This window comes from Macaca thibetana, chromosome 18, assembly GCF_024542745.1.
Source record: "Macaca thibetana thibetana isolate TM-01 chromosome 18, ASM2454274v1, whole genome shotgun sequence".
Taxonomy (NCBI): domain Eukaryota; kingdom Metazoa; phylum Chordata; class Mammalia; order Primates; family Cercopithecidae; genus Macaca; species Macaca thibetana.
In genome coordinates this window covers 29,585,439-29,603,342 of record NC_065595.1, presented here as the reverse complement: position 1 = coordinate 29,603,342, position 17,904 = coordinate 29,585,439, and positions in this window count along the sequence as shown.

Here is a 17,904-nt window from a genome sequence, read left to right as displayed (position 1 = left end):
GTTGCAGACCAGCCTGCGCAAATGATGAAACCCCATCATTACAAAAAATACAAAACTTAGCCAGGCATGGTGGTGTGCCTGTGGTCCCAGCTACTCAGGAGGCCAAGGTGGGAGCCTGGGGAGGTTGAGGCTGCAGTAAGCCATGATCGTGCTGTCGCAGTAAGCCATGATCATGCTATCGTACTCCAGCCTGAGCAACAGAGCAAGACCCTCTCTCAAAAAAAAAAAAAAGAAAAGAAAAGAAAAGAAAAAAGCAATGATCAAGATTGGTCTGGTTACTTAAGATATGATCATCCTGATGTAGTCTCTAGAATGGTCTGTCTTACTGTAGACTCTGCCCCCAGAAAATGCCAAATTTTGATCATGCATAAAGCATGTCATGGTTTCTAAATTCAATTCAAATAAGCATTAGACATTTAATATGTACCCAAACTTGTGCAAGAGGCTAGGACTAGAATGGCTCTAGGACTAGAATGGCTTAGATGAGTGTATCTAATGCACGAAGCCCCTGAAGATAGAGATTATGTCTTAGTCACCGCCACATCCTTAGAAATGCCTACCTAGAGCTGAGTGCAGTGGTGTGTGCCTGTAGTCGCAGCTACTCAGGAGGCTGAGGTGGGCGGATCACTTGAGCCTAGGGGTTTAAGTCCGTAGCGATATGGCAAGACTCCATCTTGGCTGGGAGCAGTGGCTCACACCTGTCATCCCAACACTTAGGGAGGCCGAGGTGGATGGATTGCTTGAGGCCAGGAGTTTGAGACCAGCCTGGGCAACGTGGCTAAACCCCGTCTCTACTAAAATTACAGAAATTAGCTGGGCATGGTGGTGCACATCTGTAATCCCAGCTACTCGGGAGGCGGAGGCACGAGAATTGCTTGAACCCGGGAAGTGGAGGTTGCAGTGAGCTGAGATCATGTCACTGCACTCCACCCCCTGCCAAAAAAAAAAAAAAGAAATGCCTACTTATAGTAAGTACTCAGAAATGCTTTAAGTTCAGTAATGAAACTAGCCCATTTCATTGCAGAACTTACCAGAAAGAATTTAAACCACCGGTTTGGTGGTGCCTCATTCACTGAGTACTAAATAAGTGCCAGACTTTATTGTATTGGTAGTACATAAATGAATAGACAAGTGGCAAAATTCCAGCCCTAAGCGCACAGCCTAGTGAAAGAGACCAGTAGATAAAAGTAAATCTGTAGTTGCTTCACATGTTCTAATCTTGTAGCCTGGGCACTCGGATTTTGCTGTTCCTGAGCATTACTTGGTAGCTGACTTGAGCCATGCCCTTAGAATCAGGCTCTATAAATACGTATGGGCTAAGCCCTCAGAGGCCATGGGAATGTGGAAACGATATGTTGGGTCAAGTGTAGAGTATCAGTCCATGATGATAACTTTTTCTAGACCCTCTTCTGGGCTAAAATTTGTTTTCAATGATGGGGACATTCTAAGAATTTGTGGAGCTAGAATTAAGAAAGAAGTTTATATTAGACTTCCCAGAACCTGTAATCTACCCAAGGATTTGACTTTTAAGTGGGGAGGGTGACCATAATATGCATTGTGCCCCAAATTTACTTGATTACTGAATCCTCTTTTTGCCAAGGAAGATGTTGGAACTTTAGAACTTTAGAAATGCCATCCTCCATATGTCGCAAAATTATTCTACTTATATTTTTTACCTGCACAATTTATTGAGGTAGTGATTTCCATGTCTACACTTAATATATTACTTCCTTTGTCCTAAACTGAGTCAATTGTGAGGAATCCATAGATACCTACTTATTTTAGATTTTATTATTATTACTATTTTTTTTTTGAGACAGAGTCTGGCCCTGTATTTTAGATTTTAAAAATGTACATTTGCAGCCAGGCACCATGGTTCACCTGTAATCCCAGCACTTTGGGAGGCCAAGGTGGGCGGATCACTTGACGTCAGGAGTTCAAGACCAGCCTGGCCAACATGGTGAAACCCCATCTCTACAAAAATTAGCTGGGCGTGGTGGCTGGCGTCTGTAATCCCAGCTACTCTGGAGGCTGAGGCAGGAGAATCGTTTGAACCTAGGAGGGGAGGTTGTAGTGAGCCGAGATCACACCACTGCACTGCCTGGGCGAAAGAGCAAGACTGTCTTAAGAAAAAAATGCACGTTTTAATTCTCCAAAGTTGTTTACACTTTCCCAAATATACCTTAAATCAGCTCTGTTTAATACTCATGCCTCATTAATGCACTTTTAATGAACTTTGAATTATAAAAGCAGCGTATGCTTGGTACAGAATTTTTTTTTTTTTTTTTTTTTTTTGAGATGGAGTCTCGCTCTGTCGAGGCTGGAGTGCAGTGGCGCGATCTCGGCTCACTGCAACCTCTGCCTCCCAGGTTCACGCCATTCTCCTGCCTCAGCCTCCCAAGTAGCTGGGACTACAGGCGCCCACTCCCACGCCCGACTAATTTTTTATATTTTTAGTAGAGATGGGGTTTCACCGTGTTAGCCAGGATGGTCTCGATCTCCTGACCTCGTGATCCTCCTGCCTTGGCCTCCCAAAGTGCTGGGATTACAGGCGTGAGCCACCGCGCCCGGCCTGAGAAATTTTTTAACATTCAATAAAAGAAGACAAGTATTCATAATTCCTTTACTCACAGAGAGCTGTTATTTCTGATCCAGTGGTCCCCAAACTGAGGGGTGAGTGAGAATTACTCAGGGTGTGTAGGTAGACAGAGATCCTTAGGCTCTGCTTTCAAAGACTTAATTCACTAGGTCTGGGGTAATATCTGCATTTTTAATAAGCCCCCAAGGTGATTCTGAGGTATATGAGTGGCAGACCATATTGGGAGAAAGAAACTGTGTATTCTATGCATTTTTAAAGTTTTGTGTATGTTTAGATATTTTGTATGTGCTTCTACCTATGTTTGTATATATGTACATTATACACATGTACACATGTATATTTTTACATGTAGGCTGACCTCAACTGTTTTTCTCATTTAGCATATATGAGCATTTCCCCACGGCATTAAGTGTTCTCTGAAAGCATGAATTTAATGATTTTCTATTATTGCATTCTGTAGATACAGTATCATTTAACCATTTTTTTATTTGGAGGCAGTGAGATTGTTTTCCATTATTATAAATAATACTATCACGAATATTCTTATGCATAAATCTTTATCTCTGAGTATTTCGTTCCTTAGAATTGATTTATCTGAGGGTGAAAATCTGACTTCTTTTTGGAGGTTTTGCGTAGGAATTGCCCACTGGTTTCCATGCTCTTTTACACTCCTAGCAGCAGTGAATAGGAGTGGCCTGTCTCGGTATTCTATCTGGAGATGATGTGGAGTATCATCAGCTCATGACCTTGCTAACTCTTCTTCCCCAAGACATTAGTCCTATGAAGATTATTTTCACCTCCCAGTGCAAATAACTTTGTTATGTCTTGCAAGTAGGACGTATTGTGATTTCCTTGAATACTCTTATGCCAACTTAAAAATTTGGTAGTTTTTACTTTAAGGGTAAAAATCCTTGCTTCAAATATGTCCATGACAGACGTACAGTGAAGGTACTTTTTTACTAACAAAGGTATAAATTTATCATGAAATGTGCTGGTTCTGTCCTTACTGATTGATGGATTTTTCAGGTAATGAATGAGTCAGCATTTTTCTTACATGGGAAGACTAAAAAGGAAGCGCTGGTAATGCTTTGAATGTTCCCTCTTGGCAGGATAAGAATAGAGCGGGGGGTGGGCCGGGGGGAGAGGGAGGAACGGGGAGCGGGTAAGATCGCAAAATTCGTTTCTTCCTTAGTAGGAAGTAAACAATGTCTAAAAGTGAAAAATAAATAGTACTCTAAGCATAGTATGTTTTTAAAAAGCAGAAGGTGGGGAGGAGGGACTACTAGATGAATAGTTAAGAGTGAAAGAAGGGATCAGAAGGGTCAAGGGGTGGGGAGGGATGGTCAGGGGACCGCTATTTTTTATTAGCCAAATAATATTAGCACTATTTGATATTTTAAACTATTTGTGTGTATTCATTTACTTCAAAAATTACATTAAAACACACATACAGATAAGATGCTGCTCTGAGTAATCTTATCAACTGCATGTCTCCCCATGGGTACTCCAGGCAGTTAACAGCTGCTCTCAAGCCTTTGTAACATTCCAGTCCCATTCTCCATACTGCAGTCTGAGTCTGTGTGTTTTGTTTTTTTCAAAATGCACATTTGAGTCTCACATTCCCCCTGCTTGAAACTTTTTAGTGGCCATATCTTACCCACCTTCCCAATCTAATCTTCCTCTATACTTCTGCAGCCCCAACCACGTGGGTCTTCTTTCAGTCCTTTGTCAGGACTTTCTGTTGTCATGAAGCCTTTGTTAGGCCTGCTCCCTCTGCCTGGAATGCTCTTTCTCCTCTCCCCAAGTTAACCCTTACTGGGCCTTCAGATCACAGCCCTATAGTCACAGCCTCATGGAAACCTTCCCTGGCCTCCCCACTAGGTAGCATATTACTCTTTTCTTTCTTTTTTTTTTTTTTTTGAGACGGAGTCTCGCTCTGTTAACAGGCTGGAGTGCAATGGCGCAATCTCTGCTCCCTGCAACCTCCGCCTCCCGGGTTCAAGTGATTCTTCTGCCTCAGCCTCCATAGTAGCTGGGACTATAGGTGTGCACTACCACGCCCAGCTAATTTTTGCATTTTTGGTAGAGACGGGGTTTCACCATGTTGGCCAAGATGTTCTTGATCTCCTGACCTTGTGATCTGCCTGCCTCAGCCTCCCAAAGGGCTGGGATTACAGGCGTGAGCCACCACGCCCGGCCGCATATTACTCTTAGAGCACCTGCACCTGACCTTCCTGGTGCTTGGCACTTACTATTTTCATGTTGGTTCTGTGAGCGATATTTCTCTTTCCCATTAGCATTGTAAGCTTCTCAAGAGCAGAACTGTGTCTTTTGTTTCCCTCTGTGCCTAGCTTGGTGCCTGGAACATATTAGGCACTCGATAAATAGTGTTGACTGGTTCAGTTTTCCCTGTCATCCTGTTATTCAGTTAATATGCAGTGCCTTGTTTTCCTAGGAATTCTTCCTGATCAATATTAAAAACAAGCAAAATTTCCATCCCTAGTCTCTGAAATAAAAGTGGGAAGGAGGATAATGGTTGTATATGACTAGTGGGGTGAATCCTTTTAAGTACTAATTTTAAAGCTTTAGTTTTGTGTCATACGATATGCAGACAGAAACCTGGACCCATGGGAAGGGTTGGAAAAAAGATTTACTCTGCCTAAAAAGTTGGGATGTTAGCTTTTGCAATGTGTAGGGAAATCAGAACAGAGAGGAGACAGCCAAGCCCTAGGCAGGAGTCTGGAGCCCTGTGCAGGTAGGAAAAGTGGGAAAACTTTAAGAACGCAGATATCTGATACTCAATTTCATGTTTCCTGCATTGCTTGGAATTAAATCCGTACTTCCTACCTGACTTTCTTTGAAGTCTGCTATACACACATGACTTGGGGATCGCTTCCCCGCCCTGCACACCACCAAAAGAGAACAAGTTCTAAATTCCATGACTAGGTTGACCTGGCAGGGGGCAAAGGACAGCAGGGAAGAGAGTGAGACAATCCCCAAACTCATACAGTTCACAGGAGCTGAAGTCAGAGGTGATTACATGAACCAATGTTTCCCAGTTATTTTCAGAACATTGTGAGGACATTTACCTTAACATAGTCTATGGAGTGAGAGTGTCGGGGTTAAGCCAATTTCATGTATATCTTAAAGGACAGGGTAACTCCACCTGACATCTAGACACAGATATTTCTGTGTCCTTGATATGTTTCAAGGGTTAAAAGGCTGTCATATCCAGTATAACAAGGAAGTTTTTTGCGGGGAAGCAGTGCCTAAGTTTATGCAAAGTAAAAAATATTTCCACCCCTAAATAAAGCTAGCTGAGAAGCACTGCTGCTCAGATGTCAGGATGCTAATTATACACCCAGCAGACATGGAAGGTACAAAGATGACATGCACCCACGAAAAAGTAAAAGGGGAAAGGCAAGGAATCAAGTTTTCCAGCTATATAAATCTACCTTTAATTGCCAGAAATGGTTCAGGCAGCCTCAGATAGAGAACTACACAATGTTTAGTTCACTATCACCAAATGAAACCAAGGTTATCTGGGTGGTTTTCTACATTGTTGTGGCTTCCAGACATCATAGGCTTGTCTGACTATGTCTCCTTGACACATCCTGGGCTAGAAGGACCTTGTCACTTTGCCTTCTAAAGTGCTGGGATTATAGTTGTTGACCCAGACATGGGTACTTCTAAGGTACCCAACTCAAATGCTGATCCCAACTGGCATACAAAGGGCCTTCCCATGGAATACATTTTCACACAGCTAGCAGATAATAGGGCACAATCCTCCCCAGCATGCCTATACCAAGAGGCAGTATAGCCTAGTGGAGTGGTCTTCAGGCTAGGTAATAGTATCCCTGGAGATATGTAAAGACTTTTCTAAGGATACATAGGCATATTCTCATATGAAATATTTCCCAAAGTTTATTTTCCTGAGAACTATTGCAATCAAAGTGTTTTGCTGTAGATTGTGTATTGTTCCAGAACGAAAAGCCTCTGGGATACCAGTGAAAGGGATAATTGAAATATTGATATTGAGGTTGAAAAAAATGAATGATTAACACCTTCTTTTATAAGTTAGGTAGTCTCCAACTTGTTTTGAACAAAATTGAAGGAGGATCTAATCTGTCCAATGATAGATTTGTTTAAGCAGCTTTACGGAGATGTAATTCACATGCCATACAATTTGGTAGTTTTTCATATAGTCACAGAGTTGTGCAACCATCACCACTATCAATTTTAGAACATTTTCAGTATCCCCCAAATAAACCCCATACTCATTGGCACTCACTCCCACTCCTCTCCATCCCCCAAACCTACTATCCCTAGGCAACCACTAATTTGCTGTCTCTATCGATTTGCCTATTTTGGACATTTCAGATAAATGGAGTCAGACGTTATGTGGTCCTTCGTGACTAGCTTCTTTTAGTATAATGTTTTCAAGATGTATCCATGTTGTATCAGTCCTTTATTCCTTTTTATGACCAAATAATATTCCATTCTGTGGAGATACCACATTTTATTTATCCATTCATCAGTTGATCCAATAATAGATTATGAAAAATATTGTCTCCAAAATTCGTATATCAGGAATGAAAAATGAGATATTGCTACAGATCTTATGTTTGTAAGATATTGCTACCTGATATGTCCGAAATACTATTTCAACCTATAATCAATGTAAGAAATGATTGAACTATTATTATACATTCTTCTTTTCATACTGTCTTTAAAATCCAGTGACTTTTTCCACTTACAGCACATCTTAATTTGGACTAGCCACAGCTAGATTATAGGTTGAAATAATATTTTGGACATATCAGGTTAAATAAAAGACATGACTAAAATTAATTTCACCTGTCTCTTTTTGCAGTTTTTAATGTGGGTAGTAGAAAATTTAAAATTACCTATGTGGCTCACATTGTATTTCAACTGGACAGCGCTGCTTTAGACAGTCTTTCTCAGTGCCAGCAGAGTGGTTCTTTAAAGATACAATTCAGATCATGTCACTACTCTGCTCAGAACCCTCCAGTAATATCTGATCTCACTCAAGAGTAAGTCAAAATCCAGATCAAAGTCTACCAGTTCTTGTGTGATCAGCCTCCACTCCACCCCCTCTCTCTCAGGTTCAGTGTAAATCAAGTTCCAGATTTTGCGAAACCTGAAGTTTACATCATGGGAGAAAGGAAGGGGAGATGAAGATGGGTTCTTGCTAAGAAAAAGAGCACAAATTATGAATTTATTTATTTATTTATTTAGAGACAGAGTCTTGCTCTGTCCCCCAGGCTGGAGTGCAGTGGCACGATACTGGCTCACTGCAGCCTCCACCTCCGGGGTTCAAGCAATTCTCCTGCCTCAGCCTCCTGAGTAGCAGGGATTACAGACTGGGTAATTTTTGTATTTTTAGTGGAGACGGGGTTTCGTGATTCACCGTGCCCAGCCAGATTATGAGTTTAGAATTAGGTACTGTGATGGTTAGTACTGGGTGTCCACTTGACTGGATTGAGGGATGCCTGGATGGCTGGGGAAGCATTGTTCCTGGATATGTCTGCGAGGGTGTTGCCAGAGGAGATTGACATTTGAGTCCCTGGACTGGGAGAGGAAGGTCCAATCAGCTGCCAGAGTGGCTGGAACAAAGCTGGCCGAAAGGGGGAAGAAACAGCTTCCGGAGTCCTCTCCGGCGCTCTCTCTTCCTGTGCAGGATGCTTGCTTCCTGTCCTCCTGCCCTTGGACATCAGACTCCAGGTTCTTCGGCCTTTGAACTCTGGGACCTGCACTGGCAGCCTCCTGGAGGCCCTCCGCCCGTCGGCCTCAGCCTGAGGGCTGCACTGTCAGCTTTCCTGGTTTTGAAGCCTTCAAACTTGGACCGAGCCATGCTCCCGGCTTCTCTCTGTCTTGCAGACAGCCAGTCATGGGACTTCGCTAATCCTGTGAGCCAATTCTCCCTGATAAACTCCTTTATATATATACACATATATCCTATTGGTTCTGTCCCTCTGGAGAACCCTAATACAGGTTTTGGTACCAGGAGTGGTTCTAGAGGAACATAATTTTAAGCATAAATTTCCTTTGTCGGTTTTGGGGTTTCTGGAGTTGGATATCTAATCTGATTAGACCCAAATGCTAAACACTCTATTTCTAATAGTATGGACAGCAGTAATAGTCCTTGGCTTGAACTGTTTAGAGAGTTATGCAAAATACATGCATTTGATATTCTGATTCCCTGTTCCTAAGAGGCAAGGAGTTCGGTGACTCTATACATGATACCTTTGAACATTTGTGGAGAACCAAGGAATATAATGAAGTTGGTTGGTTGCTCCTAAGTTCACTGGGCAAAGTGATGAAGGAAAAGGATGAGCTCAGGGATTCTATTTCCTGGTTCTAGATACACATACACAGCCAAAAAGTTTCTCAGGGTGCCCTAGGTAAGAGTCTTCTCTTCTGTGGACAAAGAGCTGAAATTGCGGAAAATCAGACACAAGCTCTTATGCAAGTGGCTGACCTGCAATGGAAGGTTCATGCTTAGCCTCACCAAGTGTCTACTGTCAAAGGGAGGGCTTTGATTGGGAAAGAGTGGGACCCTGTAAGTCGGGATGGGAATATAGGAGACTCTGATGAAGCTGGGGACACCTGAACAGCTAAATTCTGATGAGCCTTTTTTGCCAGAGGAAATGGCGTCTCCACCCCCAGTAGTGGCAACATGCTTTTACCCACGCACTCCAGTACTAGCCTTTCTATCTTTGAGATTAACCCTGCATTTTCCGGGGAAATAGTGATGTCCTCCCTTGAGGCAGCTGCCAGGAAAGACAATGCTGGTTCTCCTCGGGACCCATCCCCACCCATCTTTGCCTCTGGACTCTAACTGGACTCCAGTTCCTACAGGCCCCTAGAGGTGAGGTTCAGGTTATGACTCATGAGAAGGCATGTTACGCTTCAAATACTAATCAGACTTTTTGGGGGCTACTGGATGCTGGCTCCAACTACTCGAGTTTTCTAATTTACATGAGAAGAAATCCAGGGAACAGGTATGGGAATGGATATTAAGAGTGTGGGATAATGGAGGAAGGACCATAAAGTTGGATCAGGCTCAACTTATTGCTATGGGTCCACTAAAGATTCTGCATTTAATGTTGCAGCTCAGGGAGTTAAAAAGGGTTCTAATAGTTTTATTTGCTTGGTTTGCTGAAACATGGATCAAAAGATGGCCCACTGTGAGTGAGCTGGAAATGCCTGATCTCCCTTGGTTTAATGCAGAGAAAGGATCCAAAGGCTTAGGGAGATTGAAATGTTAGAGTGGATTTGTCAGTGAGGACCTACTCATCCCAACTGGGAGGGTCCAGAAGACACACCAGTACTTTGTGAAACGGATTTGTGAAGGGAGCACCAGCATCCTTGAAGAGCTCTGTGATTGCTCTTTTCTGTATGCCAGATCTTACAGTGGGAACCGCAGCCACTCAATTGGAAAACTTAAATGCAATGGGAATAATTGGATCCCAAGGTGGCAGAGGCCAAGTAGAGTACTAAACCATCAAAGGCAAGGTGGGCATGGTTAGTAATGGATAGCAGAGGCAAAGCAGCAATCAGAATAGTCTGAAACCTGTACAGCTCTAGCATTGGCTAATTTATCATGGTCTTCCTAGAAGTGAAGTCAACAGGCAGCCTACTATGTTCTTACCTGATCTGTATAAGCAGAAAACTTCCAGGTCAAGTGAACAGTAGTCCAATTTGAATTACAAAACAGAGAATCATGGTCCTTCGATCAATTTCCAGACTTGAGGTAGTTTACAGACCCAGAACCCCTTGAATGAAAGGGAGGCCAGGTCCACTTGAGGAAGGACCCCACTATACTACTGAAAATTTATACTGTTAATCTTTCTCCTAACCTTCCTCAAGGAGACCTCTGGCCTTTTAGCAGGGTAACTGTGCTCTGAAGAAAGAAATAATCAGACTTTTGGGGGGCTACTGGATCCTGGCTCTGAACAGTCATTGATTCTAGGGGAGCCAGAATATCACTGTGGGACTGGGCATGGTGGCTCATACTTGTAATTCCAGTACTTTGGGAGGCTGAGGTAGGCAAATCACTTGAGTTCAGGAGATCAAGACCTGGCTGACCAAAATGGTGAAACCGCATCTCTACTAAAAACACAAAAAATTAGCTGGGCCTGGTGGCATGCATGTGTAGTCCCAGCTACTTGGGAGGCTGAGGCAGGTGAATCACTTGAACCCAGGAGGTGGAGGTTGCAGTCAGCTAAGATTGTACCAGTATACTCCAGCCTGGGTGACAAATGAGATTCCATCTCAAAAAAAAAAAAAAAAAAAAAAAAAATCATTGTGGCCCTCCAATTAGAGTAGGGGCTTATAGGTGTCAGGCAATTAATGAAGTTTTATCTCAGGTCTGACATATACTAAGTCCAGTGAGTCCCTGGATCCATCCTGTGGTCATTTCTCCAGTGCTAGAATGCATAATTGGAATAGATATTCTTAGTAGCTGGCAGAATCTCCACATTAGTTCCCTGGCCTGTGGGGTGAGGGCTATTACAGTGGGAAAGGCCAAATGGAAGCCATTAAGAATGCCTCTACCTGGGAAAATAGTGAATTAAAGACTTGAAACACACAGGGTAGTGATTCCCACCACATCCTCATTCAGGTCTCCTATTTGGCCTGTGCAGAAGATGTGGATCTTGGAGAATGACAGTGGATTATCATTAGCTTAACCAAGTGGTGACTCCAATTGCAGCTGTTATAGTAAATGTGGTTTCATTGCTTGAGCAAATTAACACATCCTTTGGTGCCTGGTATGCAACTATTGATCTGGCAAATGTCTTTTTCTCCATTGCTGTCCGTAAGGCCCACCAGAAGCAATTTGCCTTCACTGTCCTACCTCAGGGGTATATTAACTTTCCAGGTGCATGTCATAATCTTTTTCACAGAGACCCTGATTGCTTTTCCCTTCTACAAGATATTATATCAGTTCATTACATTGATGACATTATGCTGATTGGACCTAGTGAGTGAGAAGTAGCAACCACTCTGGCCTTATTTGGTGATACATTTGCATATCGGGGGTGAGAAATAAATCTGACTAAAATTCAGGGGCCTTCTGCCTTAGTGAAATTTCTAGGGGTCCAGTGGTGTGGGGCCTGTCAAGATATTCCTTCTAAGGTGAAGGTTAAATTGTTGCATCTGGCCTGTTCTACAACTCTGAAAAAGATGCAACACCTAGTGAGCTTATTTAGATTTTCGAGGCAATGCATTCCTCATTTGGGCGTGTTACTCTGGCCCATTTATTGAGTGACCCAGAAGGCTTCTAGTTTTGAGTGGGACCCAGGACAGGATAAGACTCTGCAACAGGTCCAGGCTGCTGTGCAAGCTGCTCTGCCACCTGGGCCATATGACCAGCAGATCCAATGGTGCTTGACGTGTCAGTGGGAGATAGAGGTGCTGTCTGGAGCCTTTGGTCAGCCCCCATAGGTGAATCACAGTGGTGGCCTCTAGGATTTCAAAGGGCAGCCTTACCTTCTTCGGCAGGTAACTACTCTCCTTTTGGGAGATAGCTTCTGACCTGCTACTGGGCCTTGGTAGAAACTGAACATTTGGCCACAGGTCACCAAGTTACCATGCAACCTGAACTGCCTATCATGACCTGGGTGCCTTCTAACCCATCTAACCATAAAGTTGGGCGTGCACAGCAGCATTCCATCATCAAATGAAAGTGGTACATACATGATTGGGCTTGAGCAGGTCCTAAAGGCACAAGTAAGTTACATGAGGAAGTGGCCCAAATGCCCATGGTTCCCACTCCTGTGACCCAGCCTTCTCTCTCCCAGGCTGCACCTATGGCTTCATGAGGAGTTCCCTAAGATCAGTTCACATACGAAGAGAAGAGAATACCCGCTTTATAGATGGTTCTGCACCATATACTGGCACCACCTGAAAGTGGACAGCTGCAGCACTACAGCCCCTTGCCAGGACATTCCTGAAGGACAGTGGTGAAGGGAAATCTTCTCAGTGGGCAGAACTCTGAGCAGTGCACCTGCTTGCGCACTTTGCTTGGAAGAAGAAATGACCAGATGTGTGACTATATACTGATTCATGTGACGTAGCTAGTGGTTTGGCTGGATGGTCAGGAACTTGGAAGGATCATGATTGGAAAATTGGTGACAAATCTGGAGAAGAGGTATATGGATAAACCTCTCTGAGTGGTCAAAAATGGAAGATATTTGTCCATGCGAATGCTTACCAAAGGGTGCCTTCAGCAGAGGAGGATTTTAATAGTCAAGTGGATAGGATGACCCATTCTGTGGACACTACTCAGCCTCTTTCCTCATCACCCCTATAGTTGCCCAATGGGCTCATAAGCAAAGTGGCCGTGGTGGCAGGGATGGAGGTTATACATGGGCTCAGCAACATGGATTTCCACCCCACAAGGCTGACCTGGCTACAGCCACCACTGAGTGCCCAATCTGCCAGCAGTGGAGACCAACACTGAGCCTTCGATATGGCACCATTCCTTGGAGTGATTAGCCACCTACCTAATGGTAGGCTGATTACATTGAACTACTTCCATCATGGAAGAGGCAGCGGTTTATCCTTGTTGGGACAGACAGTTACTTTTTTTTCTTTTTCTTTTTTTTTTGAGATGGAGTCTCGCTCTGTCGCCCAGGCTAGAGTGCAGTGGCGCGATCTCAGCTCACTGCAAGCTCCGCCTCCCGGGTTCACACCATTCTCCTGCCTCAGCCTCCCGAGTAGCTGGGACTACAGGCGCCCGCCACCACACCCGGCTAATTTTTTGTATTTTTTTTTAGTAGAGACGGGGTTTCACCGTGTTAGCCAGGATGGTCTCGATCTCCCGACCTTGTGATCTGCCTACCTCGGCCTCCCAACGTGTTGGGATTACAGGCGTGAGCCACCGCGCCCGGCCGGGACAGACAGTTACTTCTGATATGGATTTGCCTTTCCTGCATGCAGTTCTTCTACCAAGACTACCATCTGTGGGCTCACAGAGTGCCTTGTCCACTGCCATGGTACTCCACACAGCATTGCTTCTGATGAAGGAACTCACTTCCCAGCCAAAGAAGTGCAATAGTGGGCTCATGCTCATGGAATTCACTGGTCTTAACTATATTCCCCATCATCCTGAAGCAGCTGGCTTGATATAATGGCGGAATGGCATTTTGAAGTTGCAATTACAATGCCAACTAGGTGACAATACTTTATGGGACTGAAGTCTTCTCCGGAAGGCTGTATATGCTCTGAACCAGTGTCTAGTATATGGTACTGCTTCTCTCATAGCCAGAATTCACAGGTCCAGGAACCAAGGAATGGAAGTGGAAGTGGCACCACTCACCATCACCCCTAGTGACCTACTAGCAAAATTTTTGCTTCTTGTTCCAGTGACATCATGTTCTGCTGCCTAGAGGTCTTAGTTCCAGAGGGAGAAATGTTGCCATCAGGAGACACAATACAATTGTGTTGAACTGGAATTTAAGACTGCCACTGGATACTTTAGGTTCCTCAAGCTTCCTAGTCAACAGGTTAAGAAGAGAGTTACAGTGTTGCCTGGGGCGATTTACCCAGACTGTCACGATGAAATCAGACTGTTACTCCACAATGGAGATAAGGAAGAATGTCTGGAATTTAGGAGATCCCTTAGGGTGTCTCTTAGTATCACCCTGCCCTGTAATTAAGGTCAATGGGAAACTACAGCAACCCAATCCAGGCAGGACTACAAATGGCCCAGACTTCAGAAATGAAAGTTTCGGTCACACCACCGGGTAAAAAACCGCAACCAGCTGAGGTGCTTGCTGATAGCAAAGGGAATACAGAATGGGTAGTAGAAGAAGGTAGTTATTGTTAGGGACAAGCTGCCTCAGGGATTCCCCCACCCTCCCCAGCAATGCAGCTGACCCTTACCCTGAATACTCTGCAGCTGAACTCCTGAACCCTTATCTAGGTGCCACAGCAAGGTCACCAGACTTGCTGAGCAAACCCTGATTATAGGCCCCCGGGCAGCACTGGAGAGGTCACAAGAAACCTAAGTTACACCCTCTTGTAAATTCCTATTTTCACAAGACAATATATTGTAAGGCAGTCACTGTCACAAGATGATATGTGGTAAAGTTAACTGACAAAGAATCCCAGGTCTCTCTCCCCCATATAAACCCCTCATTTTGTAAGCTCAGGGCTGCCTCCTCTGACTATGGTGGTGGTAACAGCCTGGCAGGTTAATGAACTTCCTTGCCTGACCTTGGGTCTCTCTCTCTCTCTCTCTCTCTCTCTCATCCTTTCTTTCTACTAACCTTACAGTTATCAATACCAGCTACCACTACATGACCCATTTCAGAAACGAGGACTGTAATTGTCATGAGTATACTCCTTATTTTGTTAATAATACGTTTGTGCATATATACACCTGTATTAAGCAGATATCTTTGTTTTATGTCTTTTCTTGTTCCTTTATGATGTAACATAAGATTTACTGACTTCACATCAGCACTTAAGTGTTGTTAATTTTATGTAATAGTATTTAAGTTAAGGATTAGTGCATTTTCAATTGTACAAAGGATAGTTACATTATGTTGGGTGGAATTATGACCTTGTTATTGTCTTTATTTGGAGATAAGTATGATTTAAGAAGGTGTGTGTGAGTGCCAAGTTGACAAGGGGTGGACTTGTTATGGTTAACATAGATGTCAACCTGATTGGATTGAGGGATGACTTCATGACTGGGGAAGCATTGTTTCTGGGTGTGTCTGTGAGGGTGTTGCCAGAGGAGATTGACATTTGAGTTGTTGGACTGGGACTCAGTGTGGGTGGGCACCATCCAATCAGCTGCCAACAGAGGCTGGAGCAAAGCAGGCAGAAGAAGGGGGACAAAGCAGCTTGCTGAGTCTTCTTGCTCTCTCTCTTCGTGTGCCGGATGCTTGCTTACTCTCCTGCCCTTGGACATCAGACTCCAGGTTCTTCAGCCTTTGAACTCTGGGACCCCCACCAGTGGCCTCCTGGGGGCTCTTGGGCCTTCAGCCTCAGACTAAGGGCTGCATTATTGGCTTCCCTGCTTTTGAGGCTTTTGGACTTGGACTGAACCACACTCCCAGCTTCTCTCTTTTTCCAGCTTGCAGATGGCTTATTGTGGGACCTCACCTTGCTATCATGTGAGCCAATTCTCCCTGATAAACTCCCTTATATATATATATGGAAGAATATATATCTGGAAGAATGCTTCCAGATTGCAACTTGGTTCCCCTTTACCCCATCTAGAATTCTCCACAACCCCAACAACAACTGCCCAGGTTAAGGGGAGCCTTGAAACTCTGACCTCACTGCCTTTGACCTCCCCTCTCTTTCTGCCTCCTTACTCTTGTTTTTACCATGCCGGTGCCCACTGTACAGCTTTTCCATTTGCTCTTTCTTGTGCTTGAAATGGTCCATACCCAGCTGTCCACAGAGCTCACCCTCTCATCTTCAGGTGTCTGCTCAAATGTCACATCAAAGCAACCTACCCTGTTCTCCCTGTAAAAAGCAGCAACGCACTTCTGCACTTTCTATTCTCTTTACTGTGCTTTAATTACTCTCATAACACTACCAGCTGACATATTCTGTGTTTACACATTTGTTTATTCATTGTCAGTCTCCCTTCTTTAGAATGGAAATTCAGGAGGATAGGGACTGTTTTGTCTCCTTAAGTACACCTAGCACCTAAAACTAGGCCTGGCCCTTGATAAGACACTTAAAAACTATTGGTTGAATGAGTGAATATAAGTTGAATAACAAGGAAGCCTTATTTTTCAATATGGAATCAACTCTTTAAGGAAATAATTCACTCCACACTCCCAGCCCATATCCTCAATTATCAGTTACCTCAATTACCTACTGGTGTGTAATAGCTACTATTTTTGGCTACCTGGCATGCTTCCACATCATTCTTACTCTAATCCCACACTCCAGTTATCCCCAGGAATAAGCACACACTCTAAGCATGGCCAAGTGGTATGCTCCAGATGATTGGTCAGAAATGAGCTCACCACCTAAGCTTGGCCAATCCATGACTTCCTCAAGATCATTCTCACTGGAGTTAGGGAAGAGGAAGTAGCCCCTTGACATGTGTCACATTATTGAGCTAGAAAGCTGTGAATTAAGGGCTCTGAGGGATGTGTTTTTCCCTGGCAGAGAAAGAGATGGCTTGAAAGAAAGTCCCAGCAGCATGCAGCCCTGGGTCCAGTTTCTGGAGCTCCTCTGCTTCCTGCAGCTCTTCCTGCAGTTCCAGGATGCTGGAACCTAGGAGTTTCCCAGCATCCTTCCAACTTCCTTTGCTGCTTTAACAAATACCAACTGAGCTCCTGTTACTCACGATTAAAACTCCTCACTAATATGCACCAGGCACCAGGCTGTTCACTGAGGATGTAGTGATGACCTGGACACTATCCTTGCCCTCAAGGAACTTACAACCTTCAGGGAGAAAGCAGAAGGGAAGATGGCAACGGCAATGCAGTCCAAACACATGTATTGGATACGGGACTTGCCAGAATTCAAAGATCTGACATGTGTCATGACATTGATCAGCTACTTTAAGATCTTGTGATAATTCTATGTTCAAAGCAACCTAAGGATCTAAAATAATATTGTTGGTCATCAAATCAATATATATACTAACTGAGCACCTACTGTATGCAAAGGTTACCGTAAGTGCTATGATACACACCTGTAGAGCATTCTAACTGGGGTAGGTTGCCCTTCTAAAAAATAATACATGGTAAGTGTGAAATGAAGTCATAGGGGCCGGGCGCGGTGGCTCAAGCCTGTAATCCCAGCACTTTGGGAGGCCGAGACGGGCGGATCACGAGGTCAGGAGATCGAGACCATCCTGGTTAACACGGTGAAACCCCGTCTCTACTAAAAAAAAATACAAAAAACTAGCCGGACGAGGTGGCGGGCGCCTGTAGTCCCAGCTACTCGGGAGGCTGAGGCAGGAGAATGGCGTAAACCCGGGAGGCGGAGCTTGCAGTGAGCTGAGATCCGGCCACTGCACTCCAGCCTGGGCGACAGAGCGAGACTCCGTCTCAAAAAAAAAAAAAAAAAAAAAAAAGAAATGAAGTCATAGGGCATTCTATTTATTCCTATCTGTGTCTTTCTTTTTTTAATTCTATTTTTTTTGATATGGGGTCTTGCTCTATCACCCCAGCTGGTGTGCAGAGGCACGGTCATAGCACATTGCAGCCTCCAACTCCTAGGCTCAAGTGATCCTCCTGCCTCAGCCTCTCCAGTAGCTGGGACTACAGGTGTGCACCAACATGCCCAGCTAATTT